The sequence below is a fragment of the Wyeomyia smithii genome, chromosome 2 (genome assembly GCF_029784165.1).
Source record: "Wyeomyia smithii strain HCP4-BCI-WySm-NY-G18 chromosome 2, ASM2978416v1, whole genome shotgun sequence".
Taxonomy (NCBI): Eukaryota; Metazoa; Arthropoda; class Insecta; order Diptera; family Culicidae; genus Wyeomyia; species Wyeomyia smithii.
The window spans coordinates 48,141,721-48,159,509 of NC_073695.1; the positions used below are offsets into that span (position 1 = coordinate 48,141,721).

The window sequence follows — 17,789 nt, forward strand, 5'->3', positions numbered from 1 at the left end:
AGACGTAATTTATGCATCCGATAATCGTGTCCAACTCTTCTGCTGCCGTTGCGGCATCGTCGTTGTGTCGGCTTCGGGTTCTTTCATCCTCCTCTACAGACGGAAAGGCTATTGCTGCTAGCTGTCGCCTCCGCACAGCGGCCACAGCACGCCAGGCCGGGAGAGAGAGCATGGCTGTCGCATTAATTATACTGTTTTGATCATTAACATGCGGCGAAGCTATGACCGTTTCCCTTCGCCACGTCAACCCCCAGCCTTCGGTCTGATGTAGGCTACCCATATTTCACGGTCCGACTAGCGGCAAGATTGCATTGGCTCGATAAGATTGTGGACAAGTTAGCGAGAACGCTACCGTTCTCCAATCAGACATCCGGTCTGATAAACGGTGACACACACAGAGAGTCGGCAGGCGAATTCGACAGACCGGCCGGCAAGTGTAACCCGCGGTTTGGCGTTCCTGCTCCAAAGCGAAATTCAAAAGAAAACTCACGTGCCGCTGCAAGCCACAAGAAGCCGGCGAGGACAGAAAGCAATAAATCCAATTACTCTCAAAAATGCACTTCCATCTGACTGCATACATATGTTTTCCCGGCTCGTTGCAGCTATCATTATCCTGGCAAAGTATATTTATATTTTTCGGCAATTGAAGAGGAGTCACCTGGGCCGTCGTAGCCCGGGAGGGATTAGAGCCAAATAATAGCATTTCTCGTGAATTGTGTATGCGTCCGGGCGCTGCTGTTCTGCCTTCCGGGTGAGAGCCGCTCCCTGCTTTTCCGGGGCCCAAAACACCAAATGCCTAAACAAAAGGTGTGTTATGCTATTCCCGCTCGGAGGAAAAAATAAAAGTAAAAGGGGAATGTTTGCTGCTGCCGTTGCCGCTTGCTTGGCTACAACTTCAACTTCGAAGGTTAAGAGTAGATAAATCTAAATAATAGGTTGTTTGCTCCGATACATCTAGGGGCTGCTTGAGCGCTTGTTGCCCTTTAGGCTTCTCGTCGACTCCGGGTGAGTCACACGCCGCGCATAAAATTCCACTACACACAGAATGACTCGACTCACTAGGCTGATCTAAACGAAATCCAATTCAATAAATAATAATCACAAACCCGAAGAGGCAGAGAGCAGCAGCAGCAAAACGGGAACTCGTTCGCTACCGCCTTGCTGTCGGAAAACGCCCGCGAGAGCGGAGCAACAGAGCAACATCTGCATATTATGCGTTTTTTTCTTCAGCAAGCTTCCTTCCGAAATCCCTTCAGGGCCTTCCTCGGTGCCAGCGCCGCCGTTAAGGCTTCTGCTTGCCTGCAAACCCCCCACAGACATGGACGCTTTCGAAGGGGCCATTATCCACGTCGACGGCTTTTGCACCCAAGCCAAGCCACGACGTCAGTCGAAGAGCACATTTTCTAATGATTATATTACGGAAATTTGAAAAGTGTTGAAAAATTAGAGCACTAATTACGCTTGCGATCGGAGTGTGGTGATAAAGAACAAAATGCTGGCCACAGCAGGCCGCCGCCGTAGAGGAGATGCCGGCGATGATAATGATTATGTCCGATCCGCTAGTTTGCGTTTTTGGATAGTGGCGGGGCGCAGCAACTGCCGGTTCGCACTTCGACGGGTCAAGTACGTTTGGCGATTTTTTGTCTAGAGAAAATTTGTGAACTATTTCGCATTCTAGAACTAAATACTCTGGGTGGAGAGTTTCACAAATTTAATGACTTATGAAAACCTATTCTAATATTTTTTTCCGATATGTTGTTATTCATATGCAAAAAAATCCGTAAGCTATTCGATTTTTTCCTTACTCCTAAATTTAAATACATGATGCTTAATATTAAGTAATTAGTGTACTGAAAATTTCCGCTTTGAAAGATCCAGTCCAGTCTAAGTCAAAAACTATTTCTAACGTTCCAAACTGGGAACTGTCAAGGAAAAAAAGTTTTTCCAACAAAAAGTTTTCCATGAATTGTACCTTCGTGAAATCCATCATTATATCAAGCAATCAAGTAAAATGAAACGGTGAAATGTCAGAAGTAAGCTGTTCCGATCAGGTCTTCGCATTTCATCAACGAATCCAACTTTAAAGCAAATATGTTGCACAGTGTTTCTACATGAAATTCCAATGTTATAGAAGCATTTCGTGGAAAATTATACTGTAATCTTCGAATATTTGATTCCATTATCAGTGCTTGTAAACAAGGCATGGTATTAATTGTAAGGAAAAATTGTGTTCGAAAATGGATTATGTTTTAAAACTAGTAATAAAATAGTAATACTGGAACAATCTTAATGTAATTTTCTAAACAGAATCAGGAGAAGTTGCTTGATGTTTTTGCTGAATGTTTAATATATTTTTTCATTAAATAAAGAAGAAATTTTGCATATGAAAATTACATCTTCGGACTCTTCCGATCATGATACATTACCTTACCATGACAAGGACATATTTCACGATTATTCTATTTTTCTCCGTTTTGTCGCGAAAAACGGTTGAGTCATCCGTCAATCGCAGTGGAAGCGTGTTCGTTTAATTTTCACCGTTTCAAATTTTCTGAAAATTATTGCTTTGCGTTTTGTTGTGTGAACTGTATTTTTTTGAGACCGGTTTGTGTACTGTACAGTGATATTACGCGACCGGCTCAGGAAATTTGGCTGTTCTTGGATAAATTTTTGTGTTACATTCTGTTAATGCATGCTGTTTAATGTTCATTTTCGCCTTACCAAAGGTACAGTGAAGTTCATTTGGTTGAATTTTCGACAAATTTTGTTGCGTGACTGTAAACGAAGCCCGTGAAATATTTCATCAGAGTATGACAGTTTGTACAAAACGGTGCTGCTAGAAATGGAAATTGAAAAAGTTTGCAGTTTTCGAAGAATTTTACTAGTGAAAATGATGCTTATCAGCACTGAACATCTGGTAAACAGTTTCATTATTGATATTTTCTGAATTGCTGAAATATTTGATTCGAATGACGCATTTCACGCCAAATCGACCCGAGGTTGCTAGCTCCCTCTCAAAAAGCATTCAGACTTTTTGTGTGAAGATATTACCCATTTAAGCATCTCTGCATAAGCATCTTACGTTACGTTTACGTTTTCCAAAATTAGTCTGGAAAGGGCGAATGATTTTTATAGTTTTTTTTAATCGATATAACTAAAAAACGGTAAATTCTACAAAAAAGTGTTCCATGGGTGATTCTTAGGAAATTGTCTGAATTTTCATTAAAAAGTATGGATAAAAGTATTTATAGTCCTACACTAAAAAATGCTATTTAAACACAAAAAATCGAATTAAAAAAATGGTCATCTCCGAATTGGTTGCAATTTATAATAAATACTAACATTTTCTAATTTACCATCCCTTTTATAAAAAATTTCAAATGGATAAATTGTTGCTTGAGAACTATTTCAATGATAACCCTGAGCTGCATTTTAGATAACAAATAAGTAATTTTCCGAAAAGTCGCTAATCACAAGAATTTTACCTTTTTGCCAACGAATCTTTTCTGTCCTAAAGAGAAACAAAACTAATCAAATCATAACAAGTATTTAATTCTATCAAGGTATTCTACACTGAAAAAATAATATACCTAGTTTCAGTTTTTATATTTATTTTTTCCTTATATATTATCAACTTGCGATGTATGGACGAATTGTAGCAAACAATGTTGCGTTTCACCAGAAAAAAATTCAGCCGATTCGGAAATGACTATTATTTCTTAAATCGATTTTTTGTGTTTAAATATTTTTTTTTTTTCAGGGTAAAACTTGATTTTTTTTCATATTTTTTATGAAAATTCAGACATTTCCCTAAAAGTTACTCACTGAACACTTTTTTAGTAGAATTCACCGTTTTTGAATTATATTAAATTACAAAAAATCGGCAAAAAAAGTTTCACTCTTTTCAGATGACAGCTTAGACTAATTTTGAAGTAAAATAAGTATGCAAAGATGCTTAATTAGGTGATATCTTTTCACCCAAAAAGTTTCAACCAGTTCCAATTTAAATTGACATGTCGAGTCCTTTTCTTGTCTTTAAAAATCATTCCGAAAATATCCTCCTCCAAAGTAGGTACGGGTGTCAAATCATCATAAAACATTTCTTGTATACTCTAAAATCATCACATTTCAAATTTGGTCTACTTGCCTGATTGGTTCTGAAGTTATGTAAAAAAAATGTTCGATTTATATGGAAGACCTCCTTTTCCAAGGAGAAAGAAGCATCAAACCACCATAAAACATTTCTTGTCCCCTAAAACCTCCAAATGTCAAATTCGGTTTCATTTGCTTGGTTAGTTCTCGAGTTATAAAGAAATTTGTGTTTCATTTGTATGAGAGCCCTCCCTCCAGAGAAGTAAGGGGTTTCTAACTACCACATAAATATTTCTTGCTCTCAAAAACCTCCACATGCTAAATTTGGTTCCATTTACTTGATTAGTTCTTGAGTTATGCAAAATTTATGTGACATTTATATGGAACTTCTTCTCTTCCAGAGGAGGGAGGGGTGTTGTAACACCATAAAAATATTTCCTGCTTCCAAAAACTTCTACGTGGCAAATTTAGTTGCATTTGCTTGACTAGTTCTTGAAATATGCAGAAATTTGTGTTTCATTTGCATGAACCCCTGCCTTCAAGAAGAGGGAAGGGGTGTCAAACGATCCGCTGATCCGTTCTTGAGTTTAATCGTGGCATACGGACATATTTTTATTATTTAAAAAAAATGGCGTCTGGGGTCAATCTCCGGCTTCTGGATTCTATCCCGGTATGGTTTTTGGCCTTGTTTACAGCTCTGCTTGACCGAAATCTGCGTTCAAAACAGTTAGCGTCATAAAATCACAACTTTCCGCATTCTGGTGGACACTTAGCTAATTGTCCAATCGATTGCTAAAAGAATCGAGTAAATTCGCTGAAAACTAACAGAGTTATAAGCATGTGAAATTGGGCAAACTGTGTGACTTTCTCGATGTTTTCGATAACATGTTGCCGTAAGACGTAACTCTACGTCAAAAATGTACGCTGAAAAAAATCACTCCTTTTTTCGATAATAAATCAACATTTCAAACAGAGGTGACTTGTACATAGGCGCAATCTGTGCATTACACACGAATACGCCAGGCAAAAAATAAATAAAGTAGTGTAATGACTAATTGGAAGCTGTTTTTGACGTAGAGTTACGTCGGACGGTAACATTCAGAGGAGGAGTGAAAAACTACAATCAAAACATCGAGAGCGAAAATTGTAGGATTTCGAATGCTTAAAACTCAATCAGTTTTCCTCATTCTTGCAACAATTGATTGACCTAAGCTGAGAACTAGCTAAATAACAAGCAAAACTCATTTATTTTAGGTGAAACAAAAATAAATTTCTAAAAAGAATAACGAGAATACAATGGTAAACAACACGTAGTTTTCACCACTATTCTCATTGTTTTGGTGAGTTGCAGAGGTGTAATGACTTATTTAATAAAATGATTTTGAGGCATTAAGAAGCACCATTACTGTGCAAGTTTATTCAATTTCTCGTCATTGCGGATTGCCTTTTGCATATGACGTGGGATGATACTTGTTTTATTGTTATCTCGGCCTAACTTATTGCAAAACATACATTGAATTAAGACAGGCTGTCGGATTTCTACATTAATCATGCGGTCGTGTCTTATACACAAACTTTTCCATATTCATATTTAAATAGTAGCGAAGACTTTGATTTGCGGTCTTTTTCGTGGACATGGGTGTTCAGAATTTGTAGTTCAACAGGAGGATTTAAAAACCACCAGTCGCCCCTGATTTCATCTAACTTTGCAAACACTTCTTGATTTTTTTAGAATTTCAATCATAAGAAACGAAGTCACTTAGAAAAGGAAATAAAACATTAGGTGAAGGCAACATTTTTTTAAATCTTGAAAACAACAGTTCCTCATTGACATCATTTTTGCTATTTCACTCGTCCGTAGATAACATTTGAGCCGAGATTGAAATTTTCGAGTTGCAATCCTGTCATTTTTGTAAAAATGTCTGTGGAAAGTTATTATATTTTTTTTATTGAAATACTGAAAAAATGCATAAAATTCAAGAGCCAAAACCTTTCCACAAATATTCGAGTCAGATGAAAAATTCATCAAAGATTTTCAAAACACTCCCATTTATTTTTCATTGATCCATTAAGATTTTTTTCCGGTAGCTTTCTATACGAATTCCTGTATTTCTTATATAAATATCTGAGGAAACTAACTTTGATTGAACATATCTTCGACTGTCCTTGTTGTTTAGTTCGACTTTTTTTTTAATTTGGAAGAAACTTTTTTGAAAACGATATCTAAAATCAATCGAATTATTACACTGATCATCATAAGTTTTGCTCTAGAGCTCAAACAGGAAAAATATGAAAAATTATAGCTTTTAACCCATTTTTTTGACAATTTTGGTGTCCCTAGTGAACTCAAAATGTTTGAGTCAAAATACCACAGAGTTGCTGCTCGCCGGGTTCATCGTTTCTACCTTTGCCTGCGGGAAAACTTAACTTATGTTTCTGAAGAATTTACGCAACTCCGGACTGGCCAGGGGTACCAAAATTCGCTGGAACAGTTCAAAAGCTATAATCTTTCATTCATTTTCAGTTTGAAGTTGTTTAATTGACTTGAAGTCATTCGAAAATAATGTTGAAGTTCATTGGAACACAGTCATACGTTAAACTTCACCATCGAAACCAAATATTTAGCGACAGTTGAGCTGAATCTTGCTCGATGAAAATATTATGTCAAATTTTAAATTTGAATCAGAGGCAAAACCTCATTTTTACTGCTTCAATTGAAAATGTATGGTCGTCCACCCTTGGAAATGTTTTTTTCAAAGCTTATTCGACTATAAATCTCTGTAACATTTTATTAAGATTCAGATTTATAGTGATTTTATTTTTTTTTTTTTTTTATTCTCGCTTATTTTCCGTCGGTCTAGTTCCGCCACTGTTGTGGCCAATCACCGACGCCCAGGGAGGCGACTCCACACCCAGGACCCTAACTCACGACCCGTTTATTATTAACGGACCGGCGCCAACGGCTTTACTTCCTCATGCGATGGAAGGCGTGATCCCAGAGATTTTTCGCCTCAGAAAATCTCCCGGTGTCGGCTAGGATTGAATCTAGACCAGTTAGGTTGGTTGTGAGTGGATCACGCCACCTCACAACCATCGACACCTATGTCGGCGGTGGGATTCGAACCCAGGCGTCGAGCGTGGTTGGCGGAGACGTTACCAACCACACTAGGCCCCCGCTCATAGTGATTTTATTGAAGCCCGTCTGAATGTGGGCTTGGGGACTAAAAGGTTAATTGAATTATGCCTTCCTAACCGTTTTTTTTTTGGGGGGGGGGGAGGAGCAGGACAACCTAGAAGCTTCGGCAGAATACCTTCCTGGGTAGTAGTGACGCTGGATGACGTGACGGTTATTTAATCCCGCGTCATTGCAGATTGCCAATTGCAGATGATGCGGGAAGATTCAGGTTTTATTATCTCTAGCAGTGTTCCCCGTCAATTTTACCATTTCTGCAGCCGCCGGGTACTCCAGCACCAACGCGCATAATTTCCATTACGTAACAGACGGTGAATTCGATTTACCGGGAATTGAAGCTTAGCACGATATGAACAGCACTATGTCTTTCCCTCCACTTTACCTCCTTTGCCACGACCAGATATTGTTTTAAATACCTACGGAAAGAACTAACGCCACAACTCACACAGTGGCAGGTCTCTGAACAAAAGTCTGAAAAAAACCTAAAGGTGTTTTTTAAAAGATTAGAAATCACAATTTTGGGGTGGTGAACTCATTTCTGATATCAGAAAATGTTGAAAATAGCAAATTACGCACCTAAAATAATAATAGGGGAACCGCTCTTATGTTTATCTCTACACCTATATTCATCTCATCCCTCTTATTTGTCCAATTTACTGTAAAATTTTGTTTATTTTTTTCAAGTACAACTAGTTTTATTATACTTTTCGATTCAGTCGAGTAGTCGGAAGTTAAGAGCGATGAGAAGAGCGAAACAAAAGCGACGAGAAGAATTTAGGTGCTAAGATGAATATAAGTGTGGTTCCCTTACTTGTTCTTCATCAAAAAACTTTAGAATCGTATTATTTTGTTTGGTTCTTAAGGTACTCCTTCATGAATTAGGGTGGTGCAAAAATCGTTCATCCAATTCAAGATCTTTCTAAAACAAGTAATAGGTCTTTTAAGGAAAGTTATGAGATCGTACGGTAGTGTATTTTGACGTCATTTTCCTCATAAATTCGATTAATCCTCTCTTTATACATCTTTTAGTACTAAAGCAGTTTAAAAGTCTATATAAAAACGCTTAAGACTACTGTAAAAAAACTTCATGTATACTTCCCAGTCACTCATTTTGCTTGAATATACGAAACTGAATATTTTACAACTCGTCTCCATAGTTTTATTTTCAAATATCTCCCTGTGCGCAACGAAGTACAAAACGGGACCCAAAAATCTGAGAAGTGCAATAAATTTCCCATTGATTGTTGGCTATCCGATCGTTCCGATCTGTTTCACAAGATTGTACAGTAGAAGTGAAATTAGAAATACATGTTTTTTTGACTTCCCTGCAATATGTCTTACCTCAATTTGTATTTTTGGCAGGTCTTGAAAATCAACTAAAAACCACATAAAATTCCCTTCGAAATGAAACTTAATGAATCAAAATCGGGTCAAAACTAAGTGAATCACAGGTGTTTGAAGTTAAGCTAAGAATTGTTAATTTATATATGAAAATCATCGAAATTGCCTTATATAGCAACATTTGAAGGGCGATTGAAAATCGACATCACAACCGATTGTCATAAAATTTTGGGGAAAGGTCATTTACAGTTTGAGAATCTTCGGAGAAATGCGAAACATCAAAAATATTGACATGAAAAATCGGTCTTTTTTCCGGCCTCCGACCACTTTGCAGGCGATTTCAGCGTAGGTGATGGAATGAAGGGATGTGGAAAAGGTGACAGACTGCGCTGAACACCGTTTGTAGATTACTGACGGACGTTGTGCATGTAGTACGCTAATTTTTCATCAACTGTATAATCGTCAACAAGCATATCATTGAGATGGCACCGAAGAAAACTGGAAAAGCAGTCAAGCTTAGACATTCGTACGTCTGCTGTTGCCAGGAGAGCTTGCCAAGCACGCTGGTTTCAAAGCTAAAGCTGAACTTAATCTGCTACGAAATACACCAGCAAGAAGTAAATTGTTCCACTGTGGTCTTGTCAAGTACAAATTACCTTTGGTCCTTCTCAGGGCCACAAATACGTTTCTTGAAGTAATGCTGAATTTTTTTAAGCTTGCAAATTATGAAATGTGTGACAGCAGTTCTACATTTATTCCAAACGATTTGAAAAATAGAAAACGAGGTGCTTGAAGTCCTTGAATTAAAATTTTTATTCACTAAATGCAAATGCAGATCAAACCGCCATTTTCATGCAACGACACACTTCGAGAAAATAATTTGATAATAATGATAATAGAAATGCTCCCAGAAATAACGAAAAAACGAGAATCATCTCGCGTGAAATGTTTGAAATCATAGTGAGGAAAAATGAAAATAAATCAATAAAAGACAGACAGTAAAGTAGGTACCGAAAATCTCTCTTGAATCATGTGAAGAACGAACTTCACAGCATTGAGAAAAAAAAAAAACAACCAATTTATTCATGTATTACAAGTTACCAAAATAAATCCCAACTTCACTACACTACTTTCCTTAAGCAATATGCAAAAACGCGTGTACCTAGCACGCATTAGCAAACTAGTTAATGTAATAGAGAAGACGTTGTCATTAAAAAAAAGTGACACACTAGATAAATCACTTGTAAACTATCACAGAACTCAAGCATACACCTCTCTAATTACTCGAACCCCAAAAACATGACGGCTATTAAAATAATCTCATTTTGTTCTCTGTTCTCTTCTAATTTCAGGCGATCTGCTCCCTCGATTCCAGTTACGGCATGATCCTGTCACTAATCCGTCCGGCAGCACTTACAGGTAGGTACAGGCACCTCGACAACACAGCACTCGAACTGTGACTTGTATGTAATCGGTTGGCTGTCACTGACGTCACGGTTTCTTATCACTGTCATGCTCAGTCGCCATCTTCGGCTCATCATTACAAAACCGCAAACACTTGGTGGCCACCCGAAGCTCGTCATGCTTGGATTGGTGGTGTGTCGTTCAGGTTTCTGTGTTGCGACAGATCATCATCATTGCTCCCTCATCGTGCACCGGCCGGCTCCCGACGCGACAGCCCTATTATTACGACTTGAACGACTCCCGGAGAATTTCTCGTGTACATTTAGGCTCAAAAGCCTCGATCACCGAAACCAAAAACAGGAGGAAAAAAAAAACTTTCAGCTTGGCAGAAACTCAATCCGTCCGTTGTTCGGCTGGTGTATTTCGTGTATTCCTGTATTGCTGTCAAAATTGCTTACTCGCTACGACACAAACGTGCGTGTGACTGAACCTGCAGAGAAATCGCAAAGTTCACTGTCCTGCCGCGTACCTGGACAGCAGCCGGAGGAGGATGAGTCGGCTGATGAGTTTCGAATATTTCAAACGCTCCACGAGAAGCGTCTCGTCGCCGTTCCAACTCACGGGTTGACCGATTGGAAGCGGACTGCAATTTTCCTACCCTTCTGGCTGCAAAACCCAGTAGCAATATTTTATGGATTGCCGTGTTGACTGTAGCTTGTCAGTTTTTCTTGCATTTCTGAAACACGCCGGTGTACGTATACACGATCGCTCCCTTCCTTCGTGTCTTTTTCGAAACCGTGATTCTGACATTTAGGTCAGCTTCTCGCAGGTGCGATTACACACGGCTAATTTTGCGGCGATTTTTGCACGGTTGCATTATTTCTTGCTGCGTGAAATGTAGCGAAGCTACCGTCGCATTTGGATCCATCATATTAAACTGGTACAATCAAAGTTGCACCGTTCCGTTGCAAGCGCAGCGATCACTCGAATTACAACGCGCTGCGCTTGCTCGCAGGCACGTAACGCCGGTGGACAGAACGTGTTTATGAAAAATTCATTGCGGATTCATTTTTAATGGTGGCACTCAAGTCGGACAAAATCAGATCGAAACTGTGTTGTTGCCGAGTCACTACAGTTCATACTTCGCACCTCCGGGACTTCTGATTTATACCGCGGAGATAGGCGCTATTCAGTTGCGGTCCGTTCATAAATTACCTTGGCTAGGGGAGAAGGTGCCAGTATTGGCGCGAATCGTGCTCCTCCACCTGTACGGACAATTCGGCTGATTTATTACTTCATCAACGACGACGACGACGACGCAACGCTGACCTCGCTTCTTACCTGGGCTCACAAATCAAAAACGATCTTCGACTATCGCTAAGGTCAACGATCCCACGTGATCCACTAAGCGCGTGCATGTCGAGCGAAACCCGCAGGGCGTTGATACTCCGAAGACGGACACTGATTTATGATTGATGACGTTGCTCCGGAGGCAGGAGTTTCTTCCGTTGGATAATTTTTTTTGGTGGGCCGTACCATGGAAATTAGATTTTGATTATTCGGGAGAAGGCAATCGATTCTGTTGTTTTACATGCTCGGTTATCCTGGGAAAATCGCGGACTCGAAGTCGATGCTAGTTTTTTTTTTTGTCATCGGACGAGGAAGCCCAGTTTATGACCTGACCTATACAAACAGTATCATAACAGCTTCGAACTGTCGAAATTCATGTTCGACTCGCGACTCCTTTCCAAACTCACCGATTCTCACCGCTCACAGGCGGGGGGTCCGGCTCACGTGGAACCCCCGTCCATCGGGCGATTAAAATCTACCATGTGTTTAACGTACAGCAGAACAACTCTTCGCTCACTAAACTCGCTCGTTTTGGTGCCCCGATTCCCTTCGTGTCGCTGTAGTGCGTTCGAATAAATCTTCCGATTGCCAGCCCATCTCTTCCACTGTGGTCCGTGGGTCTCTCCGGCTTTTCCTGTGCTTGTGCTATGCTTCGCGTTCAGCCTCCCTCGAGGCGCGTACAGTGCGCCTAGCAATTGCAGAGCAAGAACAAGAACAAGCAAGGCAAGCAAGTGAGCGCAGAAAAACAAGCCACAGAGCACTGAAATTATGTCAGAATTTATTAAAGATTTTATTTTTATGATTTATTCAACTGAGCGTAAACGAAACGTTCAAGATTTCTCCTTCTCCTTCTTCTGCTTCTTCACCGTCTTATTTGTTGGCCCTCTCGGCTTGAGTCTTCTGAATTGAGGCCTTGTGGCCTCCTTTTCGGTGCCTCTTTCTGCCCACTTGCATGTGACGGTGGGACGCGGCGCGATGGCGGGAGCACTCGAGATGAGGTTGTTTTGTTCCGAATCGCAAGTGGTACTCGGCGGGCTTTTACAACTACGCTCTGTGCTACTTACTACACTACTCTCGGTTGGCTGACTGACTGACTGCGGTCCTGTATGGGGCACTGCAAAAGTTAGATCTTTACATCTTTCGCGTTTAAAGTATTGCTCTTTCGATGCTCGCCAAGGCAGGCACTGTCAAGTAAAGAAAAAAAAAAGTTCAGAAGACGAAACCACAAGGAGGAAAATCGCTTCTTTCAGCAAATTTGTTTCGCCCGGAAAGCGGTCCGATTTCAGGAGCACCGTAACGGGGAGGGTAAGAAAACACAGAATAATGTGCATAATGACTAGCAGCCCGCTGCTGTTGCCCACTCTCTACGACGCATTCCTCCCGCGCGGGTTGATGCTTCATTTGGCTGACATTTTTGGACCGCCAGCGCGATAAGAAACCGAAAGAACGGGGAGAACAATTTATTGTTTAATCGAGTGCTGCACCGAATTTCTGCCCTGGTGGAGTACCTTCGATCGCGATAACTGTATGCGACGATCACACGAAATGCTGCTGCATCTCCGGGAATCGAATGCATATCTGGGAATTTATCGTACGACTCGGCTGCTCCGGTTGATAGTCCCAGTTGAAAGTAAGACGGTGAGAGCTAATTAACATATCTAACCGAAATGACCACAGGACTCTCTTTAATGGGTGTGCGCCTGTGACAAATGTGTGTTTTGTCGCGAATGGTCATTAGACGAAATTTGGCTCGATGCTGTCCACTTTTATATGCCTTATGGCAGAGCAGGATTTTCGAAAAATTTCGATTCAATTACTAGTTAAAATTTATATAATTAAGGGGTATCGAATAGATTATGGAAAGATGTGGAATCGAGACAAAATAGAAACAAGTGTACGTTGGAATCAAAATTATGACGTCTTCAGCAAAGTTGATAGGTATGACCCTTGGCATCTTTTGGTGTTTTGAGATTATCATTTTCCCCTAAAAATGCTCCATCGAGATACAGGGTTGGTGTATTCAGTAAAGTCGTAGATAAAATCAACACAAGAAACTTTTCCGAAGGTACAAAATTCACATCTCTTACTCAAATTGACTCAGAGAGTATTTATTCAAAATAGAGAAAAAAACACATCTTTCCTCTTTTTCTTTTTCAACTATACTCTATTCTTCTACTGTCCAGTTGAACTTTGTTTAGTTCAGTAAAGTTCAAGTACGGTTTCCAGTACGGTTTAAAACTACCTCGATTTGCAGTTTACCCAAGAAACAATTGTTATGCTATGTGTCATTGCAGCTTTTGTTTGGAATGGCTCCACTGAGTATTACAACACCCATAATACAGCGCCCCTGAAAGTTTTTTTTCTTCACCTATCATTCATTCGATACGGCACAAATAGCCCCGAAAAGTTTAGCCTCATCTGAAATGAGGAGATTTATGTATCTTTGTCCCGTGATTCAAACAACCTAGCGAGTTGTGGTCTTCAGTAAAGTTGTTGAGAAGGTCAAGGGCTTGTGGTCGGAACATTATGGTTCGGAATACAGTCGACACGCGGTGCTAGTGTGTATGTAGTTTTGGGTATTTTGAACTCAACCTATCTGGAGAATCCCACCAATTGGACAGTTGCGATCTTCAGCAAAATTGTTCGAGAGTTCGTTTGGTGTGAATTAGTTTCCTTGTTTTTGTTTTAAAGAATCTCTGCTTAACTTGCCCCTGTTAATTTTAAACTTTTACGATATTTTGCAAAAATATCGTATGCTTGTACAGTTTGATGTTTTCAACGGTCTTGCTCATTTCAAAGCAAACCCATTGGATTCAAGTCTGTAAGACTGAGTTGGTCACTGCATGGTAATCAGTTTTTACTTCTTCTCATGATGGTCCAAGTATTGTTGACAACAGAGACGTCTCGTCCACCTGTTCAAACTGTTCATAGGACAGGTAGACAATCTCAGACAAAAAGTTAACCATTTCACATTTTTGGAGTGGATGAAAAGTCATCGATAGTAATTTATTTGTAATTGTAATGTTATCCCGAACATGCTTATTCTGTTGTCAACTTAGTGTAATCTTATGCGCCGTGAAGAATGTAACCTGATGAGATACACTTCAAACTACGCCATACACCTCACACGCAACGCAACCCACACTCAGTAATGACTACCGTTTGTTCAGGCCTTTCATTTGAACCGAGCGTCGTTCACACTTCTCTGCGACAGGGCAAACGCAGTCTGTTATGTTCACCACTACTAATGCAACGCCTTGCGTAAAAATGACATTTTTGGTTTAAACTCATTGTTGAACGAAAAGCCGATAGCAACGAGAGAAGACATTCTTTATACACCCTCTCTTCAGTGCTTTTTCACTTGTTGCGTTTTGCCTTTCTGTTTCTTCTCACGACACGACATCATTAAAATTTGAGAGAGTTCATGTGGCCGCGAAAGTACGCAGATTTCAATCTTCAGAGCTTTCGTAGCAGATTCATTATTTTTCTGGATGTGGTGGTGTTCTTCGGTTTTCATTCAAGCCTTTTCATCCATTTTGTTCATTCGAAAACTTGAACGTCGTATAGCCCGTATAGTACACATTTGTCTTTTTACGCGCTGCTCACTTTCTAGTTTAAAATTTTATCATCGTCTTAGGAAACGATTTAGCATCGAACTAAAATTCAATAAATAAAGCTAGGTTCTTTACTCACGTGAAGAGTTTAAAGGCAAAAAGATAATAAACATAATTTCGACTGTCGTTAGAAAAAACCTGCAAAAAGTTTATTCTGAAACGCTTTAGCTGGCAGAATGATCTGGCATTGCCTAACACAACGGCATCCGTTGAACGAACTTTATCAGTTCTGTAGGGCCAAAATCGGTCATAGTTATTGAGAATCATGATAATAGCTGTGGAAAACAGATTTCCTCTATAAAATGAAGCAGATATCATTATTCTACGAAGAAATTATCAAAAATTAGCGCTCATAATAGACAGTAGGACTCCTTTGCTATATAGGTTAATAAAACTTGTCAAATCTTTTTTTCACAATACTATTGTTTCAATGTTGCGAAAATTGATTGAACAGGTAGCCCACTTGGCCACGCGTCGCCTCTGGTTGACAAAATTTTGAAGAGTGCAACTTTCGTAGAAATCGGAATCATGAGACAAGTTAAGGTCAAAATACGAAGAATTGTGGTTACTAGTGCCACACTACAGTAGAAATTTTACTAATCTGTCTACCAACCAGAAGCCCTTGTTCTTATGAACAACTTTACTGTAGACTGTGGCTTTTTGGAAGGTCAGAATCGTGAGGTTCAGTTTTGGTTCAGTTTGTGTTCAGTTTCAGCTTGATTAAATCTTTCAGTTTCAGTTAAGTTTCAGGTCTGTTTCAGTTCAGTTCCTGTTCAATTTATGTTTAGTTTCAATTCAATTCAGTTCTGGGTCAGTTTCTGTTCTGTTTTCGTTCAGTTTCAATTCAGTTTCTGTCAAGTTTTTGTTAAGTGCCAATTCAGTTTCAGCTTCCGTTAAGTTCAGTATCAGCTTGGTTTCAGTCCAGTTTCAGTTTAGTTTTCTATGTTCAACAGATGTTTGGTTTCAATTCAAGTCAGTTTCAGATCAGTTTTTGTCCAGTTTCTGTTCAGTTTCAACTTGGTGTCAGTTTAGTTTCTGTGTTCAACTGAGGTTTAGTTTCAATTCAATTCAGTTTGAACTCAGTTTTTGTCAATTCTATTTTTGTTCAGTCTCCGTTCAGCTTTAGTTTAGTTTCTGTTGAATTTCATTTCAGTTTTTGTTCAATTTCTAATTAGTTTCAGTCTTACCCGTCATAGCTCAGTTTTGGTTCTGTTTCTGTTCAGTTTCAGCTCGGTTTTAGTTCTGCTTCAGTTTAGTTTTCGTTCAGTTTTTGTTTAGTTTTGTTAAGTTGCAGTTTATTTTTTGTTCAGTTTCTATTTAGTTTCAGTTCAGCTCAGTTTCAGCTCAGTTTTCAGTTTCAGTTCAATTTTTGTTCAATTTCTCTTCTGATTCAATTCAGTTTCTGTTCAATTTCTGTTTAGTTTCAACACAGAGTTAGTTCAAATTTTGTTAAGGTTCTGTTAAGTTTATTTATATATTTATTTATTTATTCATTTTCTGTCAAGTTTCAGCTCAGCTACTGTTAAGTTTCAGTGTCTGTTTAATTTCAGTATTTGTTTCATTTCTTTTTAATTTCTGTTAAGTTTCAGATCGGTTTTCCTCTCAGCTTTAATTCTTTTTTAGTTAAAGTTCAGCTCAGTTTTCGTTCAGATTAAGTACAGTTTCTGTTTGATTTCTATTGAGTTTCAGTTTGGTTTTTGTTTAGGTTGTATTCAACTTCTGTTCAATTTCTGTCAGTTTTAATTTAGTTACTATTCAATTAAATTTAGTTTTTATTTAGTTTTTAGATAAGTTTATGTTTAGTTCTTGTTTGATTTATGTTCAGTACCAGTTTGGTTTTAGTTCTGTTCTCTTTCAATTTCAGTTTAATTTTAGTTCAGTTTTGCGCAGTTTCAATTTAGTTACAGTTTAGTTTCAATTTAGTTTCAGTTAGTCTAGTCTCGGTTCAATTTGAGCTCGGTTTTCGTTCAATTTTTGTGCCAATTTAGTGTCAATTCAGTTTCTGTTCAGTTTCTGTTTAATTTATGTTCAGTTTTAGTTTCAATTCAGTTTTCTTTATGTTTCAGTTCTGTTTCTGTAGAGTTTCAGCTCATTTTAAATTAAGTCTCAGTTCAGTCAGTTTCTGTTGTATTTCTGTCGTATTTCCGTTCCATTTCTGTTCATTTTTAATTTAGTTGCACGACCTATAATCGCATACCAGTCCCACCTGCATTCTTGTCGCTTTTATAGACAAGTTATGGTAAATCTCTATCTCATTATATTATGTCAAAAATATGGGAACCACGCTCAACAACTGAAATAACTTAAGCAAGAAAAAAAAGCATTACGCGTTGTTTTCTCAACATGATGAAAATTATGGTGAGACTGATATGCGATATGTGGTCTCCGTGGTTCTGTGGTTAGCGATGTCGGTCGGCTAGCTCTCTCACACGGTTGTGATATCGGGTTCGAGTCTCGATCAGGTCGAGGATCTTTTCTAGCTAGAAATTTTCTCGACTCAGCACTGGGGAACGGTGTATCGTTGTACTTATCCTACAACATACAAAATGTGCCAAAAACAATATCGATAACGAATTTTCTCAACTAATCTAGTTGATCGAGACCGCATTAGCCCCCAGGCTAGCGTGCGATATTGTTTTGATATGCGATTATAGGCAGTTCAGTTCAGAGCAGTTTCGTTTTAAATTCTGCTCAATTTTTGTTCAGTCTCAGATCAGTTCCATTTCTCGGTTTTGTTTTAGTTCTGTTTCTACCCAATTTTCGTTCAGTTTCAATTCAGGGTAAGTTCAAGTCAG

General features: G+C 39.0%; 1 long non-coding RNA gene across 1 annotated transcript in view; it reads left to right on the top strand.

Annotated features, from left to right (window-relative positions):
- The window catches only part of LOC129724463 (uncharacterized), an 88,225-nt gene that overhangs the window by 48,891 nt on the left and 21,545 nt on the right, over positions 1-17,789 (top strand). Inside the window, exon 4 of the long non-coding RNA XR_008727926.1 lies at positions 9,979-10,045. This is a non-coding gene — a long non-coding RNA (uncharacterized LOC129724463). The remainder of the gene's footprint in view (positions 1-9,978; positions 10,046-17,789) is intronic.